Raw genomic sequence first — 12,851 nt, 5'->3', positions numbered from 1 at the left:
TGCCTTGTGCCCTTGTTTTGCTCCTCGGTGCCCCTTTTCCTGGCCCTTTTTTCCCCTGCTGCTGCCCCCGTGGCCCCTCCCCCTGCCGTTCCTATTCCCTCCTCCCAGCTCTACTTCCTTCCCCTATATAATGGCGGCCACTGTGAGGGTGTTTGAGCAGGACCTCTGACCCCCTGGCCAGAGACCCTGCTCTCTGCCTCTGCAGCTCTGCTGTTGTGCCACTGCCACCTATACCACTCCGGGTAGGTTTTCAAGCCCCTCTGCTGTCCGTCTGCATATTGTGTCCTTAGCTTTGTTATATTATTGTTGTGCCTGGTGTTTCCCTTCTGTGATTCTGGTTCTGGTCTGTTATTTTAATTTTACTTTTTATTCTGGCCATTGCTCGTTGTTGTGCCTGATACCCTTGTTTTGCTTCATTTTGGTATTGCTGTGCCTGGCGTTGTTCTTCTGTGATACTGGTTCTGTTCTGTTTCTGTTACTTCACTTTTCTCTGTCTATTGCTCGTTGTTGTGACGTGTGACCTTTCTTTGCTCCTCCTTGCCCATTTTCACCACCATTGTTCGTGCCACTGCTGCCCCTGTTGCCCCTCCCTCCTGCCTGTTCCCACTTCTGCCTCCCAGCTGCACTTCCCTCCCCCCTTTCCTAGTTAATGGTGGCCTCTGTGCGGGTGCACCGCTGGCACCCCAAAGGCACACCACTCTGCCTCTATCCGCGACCCAACCACGACCAGGGACAGAGACTTCGGATCTCCGACCACCTACCACTACAACTCAGCTGCTATCCTTGCACTCAACCCCAGAAGGAATACCAACTGCCAGCTGTCCATGACGAACACCAAACATGGCCAGTTCTCCTGCCGTCAATGCTACCAAACCTCCACCACCCTCCGCACCACCTTGGCGGCCACCCCCACGCCAGACGCCAACACAACGGAAGTCCTGAAGTGCATCCTCCTCAACATATGATATCTGCACAGACACGCTGTAGAGATCTGGGACCTCCTCGTCACCCTCTAACCAGACGTCGCCTTCTTCCAGAAACTGGGATCAACCCTACCTCTGCCCCAACATCATTACCGCCATCCCCAACGGATACAAGATCCAGAGGAAAGACCTACCCAACCAGCCAGGAGGAAGACTTGCCAGCTCACACAAGAATTCCCTCTGACTCACCACCTCCAGCTCGAGCGTCAGCCCCCCCACCACCGAACACCTCGATTTCCAGATCCAGACCAGCCCCAGAAGAACCCTGAGGTACCCTCACTTACAGATCCCTCGGACCCAAACCGCTTTCACCAGTAGCATCACCGACCTCATCTCCTCCATGATTACATATTCATCGGAGACCTCACCTTCCACCACAACAACCTCAGCGACCTTAAGTCCACGCCCCCATGGACAACCTCTCCATCCTTTGACTGAAACAACTCGTCAACACCCCAGTCACAAGGCAGAACATACCCTCGACCCCATCTTTGCAGGAAGTAACAACATTCACTTCAGCCACACCACGCAACTTCTCTGGATGGAGCACCATTGCATACACTTCCATGTGGACAAACCCACCCCCCCTGAACCTGCACCTCGCCCGCCACAAAGGAACTGGTGCAAGGTCACCGAAGAGCATCTTAACTCGACCCTCAACAGCGATGCTCCCCCACCTCGACCGATGCCAACATCGCAGCCAAGGAAATTTACAGATGGATCACCAACTGAGCAGACTAGCTCGCACCACTTTGTAACTCGGACAGACAAAGCCCTAGAAAAGCCACCTGGTTCACCTCGGACCTCCAAGAATCCAGAGGCACCTGCAGACTTCTCAAGAAGAACAGGAGAAACAGCAAATCCTCTGTAGACCACACAATCTACAAGAACGTCATTACAGAATATCACTGACAAATTCGATCCATCCAAAGAACCATCACCCAGAAAAAGATCCGCTCTAACTCCAGCAATTCAAAGGAACTTTTCAGCATCATCCGGGAATTCGCCAAGCCCCTTCCGCAAATTCACGTCCTCCCAGGAACTTTGCAACAAGTTTAGCTCCTACTTCCATCTGAAAATCAAGGGCCTCTACAACAACTTCGATGACCAGACCCCTAACACCAAAACCAATCCCTCCTCCAGCAATGCCAGCCAGCCCACCATCTCCACCTGGACTCCAGTAACCACTGAAGACACCGCATCAACCATGAAGTGCATCCACTTAGGAGCCCCCACGGACCCCTGCCCCCTGCATGTCTTCCACAGAGCCACCTCCACCATCGCACCAGAACTACAATGCACCATCAACGCCTCCTTTGAAACTGGCACTTTCTGAATGGAAACGCACAGTGGTCAGGCCCCTACTCAAGAAGCCATCAGCAGATCCTACAGACCTAAAAAACTACCGATCCATCGCCCTCTTGTGTCCAAAGTCACCACGAAGACCGTCAACGCCCTACTCACTAAATTCATCAAAGAGAACTCCATCCTCGACCCCTTCCAATCCGGATTCCTCAGCAACCACAGCACAGAGACTGCTCTACTCGCCGCTACAGACGACATCTGCACTCTCCTTGGCCAAGGACACACCGTGGCCCAGATCCTACTTGACCTCTCTGCAGTCTTCGACACCATCTCCCACCATACACTCAGCACCAGATTCCATGACTCTGGCATATAGGGAACTGCCCTCCACAGGCTCCGCACCTTCCTCACCAGTAGAACCCAAAGTATCAGACTACCACCCTTCCACTCTGAACCCACAGAGATCAACTGCGGAGTACCCCAAGGATCATCACTCGGCCCCACACTCTTCATCATCTATATGGCCCTCCTAGCTGCCATCGTCAGACATCACCGACTCAGAATAGTTTCCTACACCAATGACACCCAGCTCATCCTCTTCCTCACCAAGGACCCCATCACCACCAGACTCAACTTCCAGGAAGGAATGAAGGAAGTTGTATCCTGGATGAGCAGCAGCTGCTTGAAGCTCAACTCAAAGAAGACAGAGGTCCGTGTCCTTGGACCCTCCCCCTCTTCATGGGAAAACACTTGGTGGCCTACCACCCTCAGCATCTCCCCGACTCCAATCAATCACGCCTGGAACCTCGGCATCATACTCAACACATCCCTCTCCATAACACAACAGGTCAACGCCATCGCCTCCACCTGCTTTAACACCCTCTCTATCCTCTGGAAGACCTTCACATGGATCCCCTCAAATCAAGGAAGCACGTGACTCACGCACTCATAACCAGGAGACTGGACTACGGAAATGCCTTCTAAGCCGGAATCAACAAATCTCTGCTCCTCAAACTCCAGACCACACAGACCACTGCAGCCAGACTCGTCCTTGGCATTCCTGGACATGAACACATCACCCAAAACTTGCCAAACCTCCACTGGCTCCCCGTCGAGAAGAGAGTAACCTTCAAACTACTCACCCATGCCAATAGGCTATCCTGGCTGATGAGGGATGAAACCCCGAAACCGGTACTTGGGTGCTTGTTTATGGTCCAGGCAGGACCTGACTTGGCAGTTCAGGCTGGACTGTTCCCATGAGGCACAGGGTCAAGACTGATTTGCATATTGCCAGGTCTAAACTGAGGTGGCATGGTGAGCAAAAGAATGATGGTTTTAACCCAGATCTCTTGACTGTGTATGAATGTTTTGATTTGTTCTGCATTCTGTCCATCAAGTGTGTGTCTTTTACAAATGCCTACACAACACAGGACCCTAATATCTCAACAATAGAATCTCTTTCCATATACCCAAGAGAAACCTCTGATCAGCCAACTTCGCCCTCGCTGAACCCCCTGCCTCCGCAGAGCAACAACGGGTGGAATAACCTTCTCCTACATCGTGGCCAAGGCCTGGAACGAGCTCCAGATTGACATCAGACGTGCCCCCACCCTGCACATTTTCAGGAAGAACCTCAAGACCTAGGTCTTCAACTGACCAGAGCTGCCCCCCACAGCACCTTGAGTTGAGACATTCAAAGGTGAGTTCTTAAAACCCTCTGATCGATTGATTGAGCACTAACAATCAGCTTGTCATTCCACAATTGAAAAACTTATGTTACATGCTTTCAATAAGATGAAGCTACAATTATCACAAGCCAAACATAAGCCCAACATATGTTGAAGCTATCCCACAACCTTTAGGACTCTACTAAAGTTTCTTCATTTGTCACTGATATATATATATATATATATAAAATACTCCGAACTATGTAAAATTTTACTCAAGCCTATATAATTATTATCTGTGCTAGAAACAAACTTTTTTACTACTGTACACATTCAGAAAATATTGTTAGCTATTCAAAATCAAGATACTGTTGTGGGCGATTAAGTCTGTCCTCAGGACCATGGTACACCACAAAAATGTATCCTCCCAAAATGACTACAAGTGAGTTGCCTACACAGAGAGTTACTGCATTTTTTCTTACTTTACTTTGTGAAAGGGGCATTCCTCCATCTAGTGTATAAGATATTCAGTTTAAAAGAACAAGGGCCTCATGGACAAGGTCCTTTTGCAAAGTCAAAAGCACTTGCCTTTTGGTAAAAATGATGTCTGACTCATTAAAGGACTTTTGCAATCCTTTATGAATCACAGCCTTGGAAGTCCCCCTCCTATTTCCTGTCCAGAAAGTAATATATGATTGGTTTACAACAGCTGTTGTGTTCACAAACAATTGATATTCACACCTGTGCTGACGTCTCTACTTTTAGGAAATTCCTAAAACCATGGTTTTTTTTGTGGTTTTTTTTTCTGTGTCCCTGCCCACTAGCAAGTGCAGAGGTAATCTTTCAGTAGTCATTGCACTATATAAGAGCCTTTAACATAACATAACAATGAATATTATTGCCCAGTACTGAGAACAACCCTAAGTGCAGGTGTAAGTCCCTTGTTTACTGTGTCATTTACTCAAACTACATCTCACTGATGAGACCTAGGTGGTCCAATCCAATCTGAGGTTGCTGATGTTCACCATTCGGAGGGGACCTGGCCTTGCAGGTCAGGCTGGACTGTTCCTATTGGAGTAGAACCAATACTGATTTGCATAATGGGGGTCTCTATCTAGAATGTCAAAGTGGGTGAAATACAATAGTTTGGGGGGCAATCACCAGTTCTGAGATGGATTCAGGCATTCTTTCCATCACTTTGCTATTTTTTAAATAGGTGTCCAAAGTGAGTCAGGTATGCCCAGGTGTGGGTCCTGAGCTCACTGTGCCATAGGACTTATGGCTATACCTGACTCACTAGCCTTAGGTAGGCTGCAACCAGTCTGGGTATGCTTGTGTTCCGATCTGGAGGTTGTGTGGCCTTGTTTTTTTGGGCTGGACAGTTACTTTTGGAGCAGGATCAAGACTGAGTTTCCTAAGGCAGGTCTCTGTCTGGAATGGCACATTGAGTGAGAAACGATGGCCTGTAACATGGCCCAGAGAGATTACCAGATTCCTTTCATCACATTGTTATTTTTGCTTATTTTTTTCAAAGTCACACAAACGTTTCAGAATCACCTCTCATTAGCTTTGACTTTTTTTTATAATTGTGTGTTACTTAAGAGGCCATCTCCCATGTGCTACCTTTAAAGCTGTAGTACATTGATTGTATCATTGATGGTAGTGTCAATACTGAGAAAGTCTACGTCAATATGAATAACAATACATTCATGTATAAAAATAAACCCAAATCAGGCCTCAGGTTACTGATTGACAGATCAGAGGTGGGTAGCACTTCTGGGGTAGCACGTAGCCAGCATACAGATGTGCCAACAGGAAATACCAGATTGATCCCAGAGATAGGTGCAACAACACCGCAATGGTTCAGGGAGATTGGACCCAATAAAGCACACATGGCCGGAGGGGTACGCACGTTCCCAAAACACCATAAAGTCAGGTGCCACATGAAGTTAGGAACACTTAGCCAATCAACACACAGCACACACAGTACACGCAGTGGTCACACATTCCCTATGCCGGACTTCTGGAAACGTTACCCACTGGCCTCATTGTATCGATGCAAGGTCGAGGCTCACCCGGATTCCTCATCCAATACCTTCATTTAGAGCTTCAAAGGCAGAGGTGAACATTCCTTACCAGAAAAGGATTGCCGAAAACATTGTATTGCATTCAATGTACTGTATAAAAGTCTATGTTAGCCCTATTGTAAATTGAGCCAGTCTTCAGGCCCTATGCTAAGGACTGTATTTCCGACCGCATTGTTGAATTGAACAAACTGTTTCTGTTTTGCCAAATGCCTCTTATCTGGTATTTTTTCAAGGAACTTCATGTTCGAACAATATTCTGGTGAGTCAGCCAGGGGTTGATTGGTACCTTGAATCCAACTGCAGCCAAAGGTAGTGGATCCAGTCCGGACGGATTAACATTTGCTCAAACAAGGAAGGTGAGCAGACACTGCAATTAGTTGGAAGTTCTGCTGAATCGGCGGGGGAAGCCCATCCTGAAGCATCTTTCACAGAGGGTACAAGTCTACGTCAGAACAATGGAAAAGCATATGGTGTATGGCAAACTAGGGAGAAGCGTAAAAAGATAATATGAGTGCCCTGCCACTGACACAATCTGCGGTTCTCAAGTTATTCCTTTTTTCCGTGAACTATTGTTATTGTCTTTGTCCTGGAACTGATATTGACAGACTATCATGCTCACTAAGTCCCATGTACCGAGAAGGGCTTCCACTGATCACAGGATAGCATGTGCTAGGAACAGGCTAAGGCTTTTTTTTTACCAAGTCATATTTAGCTCCTGGGTGTGATATAGGGTGTGATTGTTGATGTGAGGTATATGTTGTGGTTCTGTTAGATTACTACAAATTGTGTTTTGCGCTGAGTATTGTTCTGTTGTCGATGACTCAATGTTTTGTATGAAGTTGCTGCTATTTTTCATTAATTGTAACTGATGCTAGGTGTGAATATCGATCTGATACTCTTTTATTTAAACTGTTTTCATTAACAAATTGCACTTTTTATGTTGCAACCCTTCATACTCATTGTTTGTGTGTTTGTGTTTATGAAATGTTCATTTGTTGATGCATGTGTACATACCACTGAGCTTGTAGTTACATAATTAGAAACAGTAAACCCCTCATGTATTTTTCCCCACATTTCAAATTAAATAGTTCCTAAAACAAAAGAGGCTAAGGTATTTTGTCCTCTAAAACTACCAAACTCATCATGGAGACACCATTAAAACATATGCAAAGTCGTTCCGCACACAGCCTAAAAAACATAATAAGGTTTGCCAAGAATGGCATGCACACAAACTGAACATCATGATGAACACCTGTGACCTCAGCTGCCCTTGGTGTGTTGCGATTGATGCAAATTTGTGCACATGGTATGAACTGCCCAGTGATCACACAATTTTGGCCCAAGGTCAGGAAAGGCTTAGAGAGAACACTGAATAGGCAGACACTCCACAATTCAGAGGTGTACCTATTGGGCCTATGCAGCAGAAGGCCATCCCACAAAGGCGGGGAAAAGATTTCTTGATCTGGCCGTAGTCATAGGCTGTAGGGACATTGCGTTTCACTGGAAGTTCTTGAATGGCCCACTGCACTGTCAAGGGAAAATAGAGGTCGAAAAATGGGCCCTAGCAGAGGGAGCTGTTTTGCAATTTGATGGGTACAGGGGTATGTGCAGAAAACCCTTGGCAACAAAAATTGGTAGAGGTGTGGGGAAGCTTCCCTAAACTGGAGTTAGAGATCCAGTAATGACATGCTTACTGGAGTAGTTTTGCTACAACTGCCCAAGTATTTGGGGCTCACACAACAGAAAGCAGATGTTGGGTCTCCCATATGATTTATATAAACACATTCCTCACTGATCTGGCTGGGCCCCAGTCAATCTTACTCCATGCTATATACCACAACATATATGTTAAAGATGACCCCTTACCCCTGGCGTTCAAAACAAGGAAAGAGTGTACCAAGACTCTCAATAGTACAAGCAGAACAAAGAGAGTATACAACACCAGTTTGGTTTGTATAGAAGGCCCTCACTCACCAACCTGGTTGGTGACATGCTTCATCATCGGGCCCCACTGGGAGAGGCCGAATGCCTCCCCAGTGTGCTTCAACGCCAGATTTACTGCGGAGCGGGTAATGTGGAATAGTGAGTGCTAGGTGATAGTGTTGATGGTGAGATTAAAAATGTCTAATAGTATCAAAAATCAAAAATGATTTATTACTTGATCAATTGGACATGTTTAAAAACAATGTGTTAGAAACTAAGCCAAATAGATTGTTTGGTTGTTTCCCATAGAATTAAGAGGTGGTCAACATGTTTCTGCCAATGTAGGTGTTAATTTACCTGGCATTCGTCAGGACCTAGTGGACTAAACCCCAGCAGTATGGGCACGCTAAGGCCCACCCTAACCTAGGGACGAGAAAGTGAAAAAATTCATACAAAGGGAATTAAATAATCCCTTTAAAATACTCCCAATTATGGAGCTCAAAAAATGTCGAATGCATCAGTAAAAAGACGACAAAGACACACATGAAGAGACAAGCAAACAATTAGGTTTCTCCATTCAGAGGTATATCAGATAAGTCAGATAAAAAAGTGACTTAGTGTTCTGGTCGTTAAAAGGACACCCCTAAATGAATAACAGTACATTATGCATCCAAACAAGGGGTGGGTATCGCTCTGCGCCAAGAGCGGTAACTAAGTGCTTAGTCGATCAATAGACAATGCCAATGGCAATAAACACCTAACTCAATGACCCAGCAAGGCGCGTGTGCATGACGGGATCAATGGGCCAAGGGCCAGTGGACCCCGGCACACAGTGTCAAGGATGGAAAACTAAATCACATTAAATTAAAATATTCTCACTTTGATAGTGATACAATCTCACGTCATGGACCTCGGGAGGGGGGTGGTGGCGAAATCGGCACACCCTTGAAAAGTTTAAAGAAGGAGAAAGAAACTATTCAGCAGGAAAATTAACAAGCAGTCGGTACTTAGCTCAACTTAGCGTCGATGGGAGCGGAGGGCTTACGCCCTCAACGCCAGGCACCCACTGGAAACCTGCATACACCCTCTGTAACCGGGTCCCGGAGATGAGACTCGGAGCATGTACTCCGGTATAAGTAAGCCGATGGTGAAACAACGTTCAGTTCCGGGGTGGGTGTGGCTAGCGTCAGGGGCGCTATGTCACCCAATCCTCTAGCGCGCTCAGGTGAGGAAGAACGCGTCTCGATCCCGCAACTAGACCGAGTGTGGCTGACTTGTGGAGTACGGGTGAAATTAGGCAAAAAACTTTATTGTACTTAGCGTACACGAGCGCTTTGCCTGCAAAGTGTAGGTGTGAAATACCCCGATGGTTATGCTGGCAAAATAGAACTAATGGGCTTACTACTAGAGTGCGTGATGTAATGTCACGACAGAAAAAGGACTAGCAATACTGAAAAAACCACTGAAAACAATGAAATGGCCCCCACACTCGGCAGGGGGACAGAAATGCCTGTAGCATAAGGGTGACCAAATGATGGTTAGTACATACAGTTGCTTCTATAGTCTAGAAATGAAAAAGGATTCGGAACAGTCGAGGGGATCAGGAGATTCCCCTCGAAACTATGGGTGGGCTAAAGAATGGTGATTGATTAAACCCAGATCAGTTGACTGGGGGTGAGTGTTTGATTTGCTCAAGCGCTTCGTCCATCATCCCCTTTTGTATCGCTTTGTTCGCCCTAAGTGTGGCAGGGTATGCTCAGACGTGAGTCCCTTGCTCACTTGGCCACTGGCCACTGGATTCAAGATAGCCTGGCTGATGAGGATTATGAATCCGAAACCGGTCCCAGGATGCTTGTTTCCGGTCCAGGGAAGACATGGCTTGGCAGTTCGGGCTGGACTGTTCCCATGAGGCACAGGGTCAGACTGATTTGCATAATGGCCATGTCTGAACTGGGGTGGCTGAGTGGGCTAAAGAATGGTGATGGATTAAACCCAGATCAGTTGACTGGGGGTGAGTGTTTGATTTGCTCAAGCGCTCCGTCCATCATCCCCTTTTGTATCGCTTTGTTCGCCCTAAGTGTGGCAGGGTATGCTCAGACGTGAGTCCTTTGCTCACTTGGCCACTGGATTCAAGATAGCCTGGCTGATGAGGATTATGAATCCGAAACCGGTCCCAGGATGCTTGTTTCCGGTCCAGGGAAGACATGGCTTGGCAGTTCGGGCTGGACTGTTCCCATGAGGCACAGGGTCAGACTGATTTGCATAATGGCCATGTCTGAACTGGGGTGGCTGAGTGGGCTGAAGAATGGTGATGGATTAAACCCAGATCAGTTGACTGGGGGTGAGTGTTTGATTTGCTCAAGCGCTCCGTCCATCATCCCCTTTTGTATCGCTTTGTTCGCCCTAAGTGTGGCAGGGTATGCTCAGACGTGAGTCCCTTGCTCACTTGGCCACTGGATTCAATATAGCCTGGCTGATGAGGATTATGAATCCGAAACCGGTCCCAGGATGCTTGTTTCCGGTCCAGGGAAGACATGGCTTGGCAGTTCGGGCTGGACTGTTCCCATGAGGCACAGGGTCAGACTGATTTGTATAATGGCCATGTCTGAACTGGGGTGGCTGAGTGGGCTAAAGAATGGTGATGGATTAAACCCATATCAGTTGACTGGGGGTGAGTGTTTGATTTGCTCAAGCGCTCCGTCCATCATCCCCTTTTGTATCGCTTTAATCTTTCTGGTGGTCCTCCCTATGTAGCGTAAATCACAGGGGCAAGTGATTAGGTATATGACGTTAGTCGAGTTACAGTTAGTGTGGACTCTTTGTGTCCATGTTTTGCCATTTCCAGGGATAGTTGTTTGGTCGCAGTTGTAAGGTGGCAGAAGCTACAATTTGAACAAGGGAAGTGGCCAACAATTCTGGGCAAACCCCATGTGTCTGTAATGCTGCGTGTCACTGTCAGCATGATTTCTTTAGGTCTGGTGTGGACTAAGGAATCATTTAGACTACGTCCCTTTCTAAAAGAAAACAATGGTTTTTGCCAGGTCTTATTTGTACCTTACCCCTGGTTACAACTGGGATTGATTGTTACTTTAGTAGAGTTAACAAAAACACTACTTCATATGAGTCCTTTGGCCATACGATTATGTCCATGCAATCTGAATTATCTATAACAGTGGAATGGGTATGCGCACTGAGTATTTGTATGTGAATATACAGACTCTACTATTGCTGCCAATATTCTAAATGATAAAAATGTTGAAAGAATAGTTTAAAAAAATATTTTTGAGGTATTGTAGCTTTTGAGATCCAGGTTTAGCTGTATTTCTGGATCATGGTGGGAATCCACAGTATAACGACATTCAGATCCTAATTTACAAGTGCTTGATAGCATTTTGCTTGACGTTGTTGTGGTCCAGCTAGCTGGAAGTTTCGCCCCACGCGGCCTTTGTATCAATTTTTTGCATGTTATCTCCTCCGTTTCTCTACATTGTCATTAACTGCCTCTGTTCTTATCTTATCTGTGTTTGTTCTAACGTATGCTCATAGTTTCTTCCGACATTCATCTCAGATTCCAGGAAATTGTTAAGGGACTTCTGGGGAATTGCCTTTGCCCTTCTGTGGCAGCTTCTGGGGACTTCCATGAATTATTATTTTACCCATTTTTTGACAGATAGAGCATATGTTCTTATCTGTGCCTGTTCTCGTTTAAGGGTAGTCTCTGAGGCAATGCTTAGTTCTGTATCTATATTCAGGTTTGGCATACCCATAGTTAACGCTCCTTTCCTCTTGGTGATGTATGTGAAATAATGGAAACTTGAAAACTGAGAAACCACATTGAAGGAAACCAAATCATGTAAAACCAGTTTTAGAGAAAGACAAATTTAAGGAAATGCAAATATATCATGAATTAAAGCAGGTGAAGAATATAGGGCTTTTTGGAGATCAGGAATGAGTAGAGTTTAAGAGGATTTTAGGGTTCATGGATAAGTGGAGGTTAGGAGTGGAGAGAGATTTTTAGGTTCAGGATTGGGTGAAATGTAAGGATGTTGGGGCGTTTTAGGGTTAATGGGCAGGTGGATGTTAGAGCTGGTGAGGGTTTGTAAGGTGCTGTGATCGGTGTAGTTTATAAGTGGTTAACTGTGTTTAGGGTTAAGGAATGGATGAAGTTTAAGGGTGGTGAGGGGATTTATGGGCCAGAGATGGGTGGCGTTTATGTTCAGAAAGATTATAGGCGGTATGGGGTTTTAAGGGTTCAGGGATAGGTAGAGTTTAGATGTAGGAAACTTTTTTGGGGTGCAGTGATGGGTGGAGTTTTAAGGTAGTAAAGGGTTTTAGGGATCATGTATGAGTGGTATTCAGAGAAGGTGAGGCTTTTTTTAGGGTTCATTGATGGGTGGAGTTTAGGGGTGCCAAGAGCTTTTAAGGTTTCAGGAATGGGTGGGCTTAGGAATAAAAGTAATTTTTATGGTTCGGAGATGGATGGATGGAGTTAGCAGTACAGTTTACAGAACAAGTGAAGCAGCAGAGGACGGTGCTGGAGCGAGGAGGCGCTGTTGTGCGGAAGTTGGTGAAACGCGACTCAGTCGAGAGCGGAGCAGCGGAGCAGTCACGATCTTACGGAGCTTACGAACTTAGCTCTGCCCGCTCTGCTGTGTGAACCCTGCGTGAACCCGACTATCTTCTCCTCTGCTCTTCTGCTCTGCTCTTTCCCTCCTTTCTACGAGGGACGTGATATCCGCAGCAGAGCATTGGTTCCGAGGCGGTTCCGAGTCGGCCCCGAGGCGGATTCAGAGTAGGAGGCTGAGACGCCGTGGTAATGCTGCAGAGCTGATGCGGGATCCGTGAGCCTAAGTCTGATGGTACAAACTTCACACGGCAAAGCGTCC

This window comes from Lissotriton helveticus, chromosome 6 (assembly GCF_964261635.1).
Source record: "Lissotriton helveticus chromosome 6, aLisHel1.1, whole genome shotgun sequence".
Classification (NCBI taxonomy): domain Eukaryota; kingdom Metazoa; phylum Chordata; class Amphibia; order Caudata; family Salamandridae; genus Lissotriton; species Lissotriton helveticus.
The sequence above is the reverse complement of the archived record's forward strand: the minus strand, read 5'-3'. Positions refer to the sequence as shown.